Source organism: Tursiops truncatus, chromosome 1 (assembly GCF_011762595.2).
Source record: "Tursiops truncatus isolate mTurTru1 chromosome 1, mTurTru1.mat.Y, whole genome shotgun sequence".
NCBI classification, from domain to species: Eukaryota; Metazoa; Chordata; class Mammalia; order Artiodactyla; family Delphinidae; genus Tursiops; species Tursiops truncatus.
In genome coordinates, this window is record NC_047034.1 from 24,452,022 (window position 1) to 24,461,094 (window position 9,073).

The 9,073-nt window shown below is 43.1% G+C and overlaps 1 pseudogene; it reads right to left on the reverse strand.

The window, feature by feature from the left end:
- Positions 1–713: 713 nt before the first annotated feature.
- LOC101318962 (hypoxanthine-guanine phosphoribosyltransferase-like) lies at positions 714–8,660 on the reverse strand (annotated as a pseudogene).
- Between the last annotated feature and the right edge of the window lie 413 nt (positions 8,661–9,073).

Genomic DNA, 9,073 nt, shown 5'->3' on the forward strand with positions numbered 1-9,073 from the left:
TACTTCTTTCCCCCTGCCCGTCCCCTGTCCATCCACTCACTTGGTAGAGAAGATCTAGGTCACTCAAAATGAACTCAGGCACCTTCTAACCTTTCTTATCTGTCCTCTCACCCTCACCTCTCTTCTCTGCAGTAGTCAGTGCCTGCCTCTGGGCCCTTTGTCTCTTTCTCGCCCTCCTCCTCCAGGGAGCACAGGGCATCGATCATTCCCCTTCTCACCCTCAGTCCTTCTGCCCCACACACCTTCTCTTATCCCCACACTTCCATTGACCTTGCTGTCCCTGCCAGTTACCTCCTCTTTCTTTTTAAGTTCAAACTTTTTTTTTTTCTGTTTAAAAAGCATTACGTGTATATTGGAGAAATTTGGAAAATGCAAAAAGGTATCAGAAAGAAAAGTCACCTATTATTCCACTACCATGAGACAACCACTTTTAAATTCATTAACAGTTCTGTTGCTGCCTAAACTCTTGTGTGTCTGTGTGTGTGTGGGGGGGGTGTAGGTGTACAATATACATCTTCATAAAATTGGTGGCATGTTGCATTTACTATGTTATAATTTCCCATTTAACGTATCACGGACATTTTGTCATATGATGTGGCTAAAATATATATTTTGATGATTGCTATCTCAAAATGGCTGTATTTAACCAATCTTTATTAGATATTTAATGTTTTCTATTTTCTTTTTTTTTCTTTTAAAGAGACAGCCTTCATTTTAAGGATTTTTACATTCAAGAATTCAAAAAGTAGTAGGTTTTTGGAATTTATTGATCTGCATTTAAAAGGAATTTTGACAAAGATTCACCGGAAATAATCTGAACAAGCGGGAAAATACAGTTAATATTACTGAAACCTACTAAAATAATTCCAGGACATATGGTTTATCCAACATAACAGCACCTCTAAGTGCTGTCACTGACATGAAACTTAATGCTTCCTACTTTTCTAAACACACAGTGGTATAATCAACAACATTCAATCACTTCTGTTCTTTTTTGAATAAATAAAAATTAAAATACCAATTAAAAAACTAATATATTCTTCTCTTTAAATGTCTCTCTCAGATATAATTTCAATATTTTTATTCAATAGTGATGTGGTTTAAGAGAATTTTCATTCACGAGTCCAACAACAATCCCCCCAAAGGGAACTGATCGTCCGTAGGCCCATAGTGCAAATAAGGAGTTCGGGACTACAGCAACTGACATTTCTAAAATACAAAACAGATAAAATTCTTAGAAGACACATGCACTAAGCTGTACTGAGCAACTGAAAACAGAACTGGAAGATTTAATAATTTTACTGGTGATTTCAATGGGACTCTAGATGTTGCCAAACTCAACTTAAACTCTCTCTTAGGCTTTGTATTTTGGTTTTCCAGTTTCACTAATAACACAAACATGATTCAAATCCCTGAAGTATTCATTATAGTCAAGGGCATATCCTACAACAAACTTGTCTGGAATTTCAAATCCATCAAAGTCTGGTCTATATCCAACACTTCGAGGGGTGCTTTTCACCAGCAAGCTCGCAACCTTGACCATCTTTGGATTAAGCCGCTTGACCAAGGAAAGCAAGGTTTGCGTCATTTTACCAGCGTCAATTATATCTTCAGCAATCATGACAGTCTTTCCAGTCAAAGTTGAGAGATCATCTCCACCAATTACTTTTAAGGCGCCTGTTGACCGGTCACTACAGTAGCTCTTCAGTCTGATAAAATCTACAGTCATAGGAATGGATCTATCACTATTTCTGTTCAGCGCTTTGATGTAATCCAGCAGGTGAGCAAAGAATTTATAGCCCCCCCTTGAGCACACAGAGGGCCACGATGTGATGGCCTCCCATCTCCTCCATCACATCTCAAGCCAGCCGTTCAGTCCTGTCCATGATTAGTCCATGAGGAATAAACACCTTTTCCAAATCCTCAGCATAATGATTAGGTATACAAAATAAATCTAGGTCATAACCTGGCTCGTCATCACTATTCACGACGCCGGGGCTGCAGGTCGCTATAACTCAGCCTGCTGGCACGAGGGCTGAGGGCAGCCTGGTGAGGAGACTGCATGTGGGAAAGCCAGAGGTCCATCTCAGAGCTCTTCCTAATGTCTGCTATTTTCTGCCATCATAAATGTGTCCATCGTTTATTATTTATGCGAATAAATTCCTAGAAATATAATTATGTGGGTATGTCAACATTTTTAAGGCTTTCGATATTTTATCAGATTATGAGCCCAAAGATTTGCACAAATTTATATTCTCCCAGCTCTGTGTCTGTTTGCCTTTTCTGAGCATCCCCTGGGGATCCCCCTCCTCCCCAAACTGGGTCTTATCATTTAAAAAAGTAATTGCTCTCCCTGTGCTATACAGTAAAAGAATATGTAAAGAATGTATACATATGTATAACTGAGCCACTTTGCTGTACAGCAGTAATTAACACAACATTGTAAATCACCTATACTTCAATTAAAAAAAAATTGCTAATCTAGCAATGTTCTCTCTCTCCATGTTTTCACCACCTATTTATTTTTTATCTTTTGCAATCTGATTTCTGGCCTCACAGCTTTTCTAATCCAAAAATCTTTTCCAGACTTGATTCTTCTTGTTCCTTTGATTTGTTTTATTTTCTTGATCTCTGGAGGCTCTCTGTCCACGCAGCCTGGAGCCCTGAAGTTAGACATTCTGCTCTGGTCCCCACAGCCCTCTAGCAGGCTCCTTCCTGTCAGCCTTTCCCAGTGAGCTTGAACTTCTGGACTGTTGGGGCAGATTTTAATACACCCCTCATCTGGATGGATGGATGGCTGGATGGCTGGCTGGATGGATGGATGGGTGGATGGATGGATGGATGGATGATAAGTCTGCGTCCTCTCCCCTGTCTCTGGCTTTTCCTACACCCTCTGTTTCCCTGCTCTGACTACGTATGTCCCCTGTGTCCCTCCACCACCAATACCAGTAGTCTCCTTCTCTGCCCCAGCTGGGGGCTCACATCTCTAAGGCTGACTTCCAACTTCACATCTCAATCCTGAATCATGGACAGTTTCCATGTCTGCTGAACATCTTCTTCTGAATGTCTGGCCACCTCATCAATTCTGTCAATAACTCATAACAAATTCAAGGTCTCCCTCTTTCTCTAAGCCCCTCTTCTTTACTTCCTCTACTTCTGTTTGTGGCTAGAGCGACCATGACATACTTGACTCCTTTTCCCCTCTTTATCTCTTCCACCAATTGTCCACCAAGCCCCACAGGAGGACGTCTTCCTGGTGGGCTTCTCCATCTACAGCCCTCTTGCCAGTCTCACGGCCACTGCCTTAGCTCAGGTCCTCATCCTCCTTCTCTGGACAATCTCATTAGCTTCTTTCCTACGGGTCTCCTTCTCCTGATCTCTCTCCGCTCCAAATCAGCCCATGGCACCAACGGTCACCAAAGGCTCTTACCAGAGCCATCTCCTTGAAACACTTCTGATCAACTCAATTATCAGCTTAAAACTTTTCACTAGTCAGTAGTTCCTCACTGACTACAGAATACCAACCTCAACCTTTTCAGCCTATCTTATAAAAACACTTTGGATTTCAGCTCCAGTCTTCACTCTTAGCCTTAACTCCCACCTCACCCAGCAAAGATCCATCTGATAGGGGCACCCACATTACAGGAACACGCCTTACCCTTCGCCACCTACATATCTTTGTTGATGTTATTCTTTCCACTTGGATTTGCCATGCTTCAGAGACCAGATTAAATCTTACATCTTCCAAAGAACATTCCTCATTCTTAAAAAATTTAAAAGTGACCCTTTATCCCTCTGAATCCTTACATCATTTACAGGTAACACACTTGGACCTTCTTATGTAGGTTTGTCTGACACTGAGGAGGGATCCTGAGATGAAGGTTGAAGGGACTGGGATGAGTTGATCATGTTACCCTTATGTTACTCACTGCAAAATGCCTTAATAATGCTAACATTTACTGGACGTTTACACGAGAAAGCATACTGCATGCATTGCCTTGTTTAACTTTCACAGTATATGAGGCAAACTGGAAGCTCAAAGATTTCTATATAGGAGGGGCTTCAGGGCTGCAATCTAACTGGAAGGGGGAGATGCCAAGTAAACAGGCTGTTTTTCACTTAGATTTCATACTGATTCAAGGTGGCTTTGGAGGATGCTCATGGCAGTTATGGAAGAGAGGGACTAAAACTTCCCAACCCACCACTTGGAGAGGCCAATTGGTAAGTGTTATTCTTATCCCCATTGCACAAATGAGGAAACTGATGCTTAGAGAGGTTGAGTGACTTGCCCAAGGTCACACAGCTGACCCAGGTTGGAGTTGAGCCTTGAGCCCAGTCCTGTTTTTTTTTTAACATCTTTATTAGAGTATAATTGCTTTACAATGGTATGTTAGTTTCTGCTTTATAACAAAGTGAATCAGTTATACATATACATATGTTCCCATATCTCTTCCCTCTTGCATCTCCCTCCCTCCCACCCTCCTTATCCCACCCCTCCAGGCGGTCACAAAGCACCGAGCTGATCTCCCTGTGCTATGCGGCTGCTTCCCACTAGCTATCTACCTTACGTTTGGTAGTGTATATATGTCCATGTCTCTCTCTCGCTTTGTCACAGCTCACCCTTCCCCCTCCCTATATCTTCAAGTCCGTTCTCTAGTAGGTCTGTGTCTTTATTCCTGTCTTACCCCTAGGTTCTTCATGACTTTTTTTCCCCTTAAATTCCATATATATGTGTTAGCATACGGTATTTGTCTCTCTCTTTCTGACTTACTTCACTCTGTATGACAGACTCTAGGTCTATCCACCTCATTACAAATAGCTCAATTTCATTTCTTTTTATGGCTGAGTAATATTCCATTGTATATATGTGCCACATCTTCTTTATCCATTCATCCGATGATGGACACTTAGGTTGTTTCCATCTCCTGGCTACTGTAAATAGAGCTGCAATGAACATTTTGGTACGTGACTCTTTTAGAATAATGGTTTTCTCAAGGTATATGCCCAGTAGTGGGATTGCTGGGTCATATGGTAGTTCTATTTGTAGTTTTTTTAAGGAACCTCCATACTGTTCTCCATAGTGGCTGTATCAATTCACATTCCCACCAGCAGTGCAAGAGTGTTCCTTTTCTCCACACCCTCTCCAGCAGTTATTGTTTGTAGATTTTTTGATGATGGCCATTCTGACTGGTGTGAGATGATATCTCATTGTAGTTTTGATTTGCATTTCTCTAATGATTAATGATGTTGAGCATTCTTTCATGTGTTTGTTGGCAATCTGTATATCTTCTTTGGAGAAATATCTATTTGGGTCTTCTGCCCATTTTTGCATTGGGTGGTTTGTTTTCTTGTTATTGAGCTGCATGAGCTGCTTATAAATTTTGGAGATTAATCCTTTGTCAGTTGCTTCACTTGCAAATATTTTCTCCCATTCTGAGGGTTGTCTTTTGGTCTTGTTTATGGTTTCCTTTGCTGTGCAAAAGCTTTGAAATTTCATTAGGTCCCATTTGTTTATTTTTGTTTTTATTTCCATTTCTCTAGGAGGTGGAGCCCAGTCCTTTTGATGACGAAGCCCATGCTTTATGGCATCATCATTACTGCAGCACAGCTTATTTGTCTTACCAAAATACTCCCCCTTTGGAGGTGGGATTTTGATTTTTACAAGGTTATTTTTCCCAAATCAATTAGCACAATGCTTACCAGGTAATTGGAACCCAATGATTAGTGTTTGAAGGGATGAATAAATGAATAGTGAGTGAATACAAGAGGTAAAGCCATCATAGTAGCCTTTTTCTTTTTATACTCAGATACTACCCCCAGAAAATCCAGTTATCCTATTATGTCCAAAAACTCCCCTTGTCCCTTCTTGGGTGTAGAGTCTGTGTTTGTGTGTATACATTGGTGGAAATACAGTGGCTGGCCTGGCCAGTGCTAAGATTCCTGGATGAAGTAGAGTGGATATAATGATACTCATAGCTACTAGATAAGAAGGCAACATCCTTTTAAAAGGCTAAGATTGGCTACTTGTTTAGCAGTTTAAATTCTGTAGCTCCTTCAAACATAACCTGGCCAACTCTGTCTTATGTAACTAAATACTGAATTTGATCTTTTATAACACCGGGCTGGATGTATGCTAAAGGGTACTATATATCTGGGATAGAGTAAAATCTTGGGATTTTGTTATGGACTGAATTGTGGCCCTCCAAAATTCTTATGTTGAAGTCCTAATCCCTGTACCTCAGAACGTGACTGTATTTGGAAATAGGGCCTTTAAAGAGGTAATTAAGGTAAAATGAGGTTATATGGGTGGGTCCTAATCTATTATGACTGATGTCCTTATAAGAAGAGGAGATTAAGACACAGACACAGAGGAAGACTATCTGAAGACCAGGACAAGGCGGCCACCTGCTAAGCTAAGGAGAGAAGCCTCAGAAGAAACCAAACCTGCTGACACCTTGATCTGGGACTTCTAGACTCCCAAACAGTAAGTAAATAAATTTCTGCTGTTTAAGCCGTACAGTCCGTGGTATTTTCTTATGGCAGCTCTAGCAAACGAATACAGATACTAAGATCTTGACGCAGGAAGGGACCTAAAGGACATCCAGTCCATCCACCCTTAGGATTCTTGCTTTCACCCCTTCACATCCCACTCATCTTTCCAATAGTGTTTTTCTTTGAACATCTCCTCTTTGAAGATCTCCTCACCTTCACAAGATGCTTATTTCATTTCAGGCAGCTTTGACTAACAGCAAGATTTGTAGATTGAACAAAATCTTGGTCCAGTTTCTGAAGGCAGCTCTGCAAGTGTGCTATAACCAGCACAGAGCAGAGAATTGGCACACTCTGAAGTGGAATTTAGGGGGCAGGATGTTTATAGAGGAGCGTCCTCAAGATCAACACCTGTGGAAGAGAGGGGACCAAAGCAGGAGTGGGCAGAGGGAGAAGTGGACCTGAGTACAGGCTCAACCACAGCCTTGGAGAACCCACAAGGATCTCTGGCTTTGATCCATCACTGGATGTGGCCCCCTGGGTAGGTGTGTGACCTTGGAGAGGCAGCTCTCAGAAGGTGAGGCAATTCCTAATGCCTATAACCTGTATGCAGAAGAGCAGCCTCTCCGTCAAGGCCTAGCCTGTGGAACCTCTTATTTGAGGATAAACAATGTGAGTTTGCCATGGAATTTATTTATGAAACAAACCCACAGACCTACCCTGAGCAACTATCTCCAGGAACCTTTGTAGCTCAACTAGAACTGGAGCTGGGTCACCAGGTAATCTCACCACAGTACCCCCAGCAGCTGAGGCAACAAGTCTTCCTGCAAAGCAGGCTCTGGCAGCACACCACTGTGCTCACCACCCGATCCTGGTTTTCTAAAGTACATTTTTAATTAATGGAGTCTAAGGCATGGCATTAGCACATGGACTCACATACCACTAGCGGCTTTGGACGACTGTCCACTAAACCCTCGATTCTTTTTCACAGTTTCAGATCTCTGTCTGCCAGGGTCCTGGGAGCCAAAGCACTTATAAGACTGGTTTTCTTAGAATAAAAATTTTTAATCGTAAATGTTTGTAACCTGTACATTGTTCTTCCCTTGTCCTCATCAAGCTCCTCCCAAATAAAACTCCACTTGCACAAGCATATTATTAGGCAATGACTCGGGGGACTGCACTAGACTGATTTCTTTAATAAGAGATTTGTATTTCAAGGAGCAATAAATTCCACTTAATGGGTTAGGAAAAATGTTCTTTACCTGTAATGTCAAAAGTCCCGGGAACATCTGAGTTAAAGCATGTTTTCGATTTATTCCTGTGATGTTTCAGACTCTTATTGACCAGTGAAATGGTCTGGCGGGCCTTACATGAATCTGGTTTTATGGGAGCAAAGGGGAACGTGAAAGACAAGGTTCCTGCAGAAGTAGAATGGGAGCCAAAGCAAACACTCCCAAACAGCGTCAACCCAAAGGGCTTGAAGGAGGAGACAAGGGGAATAAGATAGCTGAGCACGTGGTCCAGAGTGGGACCATGCCGAGTAGGCAAAGCCCAGAGAATCTGGGGCCTTCTGATACAGTGAGCTTGAAGCCACATCTGCACTTGGGGAGGGGGGGTTCCTTGTTTTCAAGACACACATACGGATCTTTAAAAAACAGAACAATCCTACTAAGTTTAACTCCTAAAAATTGCCCTACCTTTCCCCTGCCCTCCCTTCTCTTTGCTTTTCTCCTCTTCTTTCCTCTAAACATAGTAACATAACAACAAACCCCTGGAGGTATAGCATTCATGCAGAGGTTTACCATCCAGTGTAGAGGATGAAGGAATTCATGTGGGTTTTGATGAAAAGGACTTTCTTTCTTTGTCCACAGCCTTGATTGGAAGATAAGAGTAGGAAGCTTCGCTCTGATTGGCAGGGGAATTGGTGGGCAAGAGGGAGGGTGCAGGCCCTGATTGGAGGAAAAGAGAGGAGAGGAGGGCCTGGCTCTGATTGGTAAAAGAGTCTGCAACTTGCAAGCCCTTGACTGGTGGAGTGGAGAGGGGAGTCATGCTCTGACTGTCTGGGAGTTCACCGGCTGCAAGCCAGGTTCACCTCTGTGCCTCTGAGAATTCTCATTGCCTGTTCCAAGCCTCTTCTCCCCAGCTCGCCATCCCTCCAGCATGGGGTCCATCTTGGAAGCTATATGGGTGCCAGTCGCTCCTCACCCCAGATTGGCACTGCTCAACCCTCACCTGCCATGCTGTCAGCCTCCCTGTGTTGTAAGGAAGGCCATCTCCAAGCCACCAGCACTACATTTTTTTCAAGGGCGAGAGCCAAGCTTTCCCCCAATGATCAGCTTCAATGACCCGAGGCGACTCAGTGATGCAGGAAAGATGACATGCATTAAAATAGCATGTCAAGGGCTTCCCTGGCGTCGCAGTGGTTGAGAGTCCGCCTGCCAATGCAGGGGACACGGGTTCGTGCCCCGGTCTGGGAAGATCCCACATGCCGCGGAGCGGCTGGTCCCGTGAGCCATGGCCGCTGAGCCTGCGAGTCCGGAGCCTGTGTTTTGCAACGCAAGAGGCCACAACAGCGAGAGGCCCA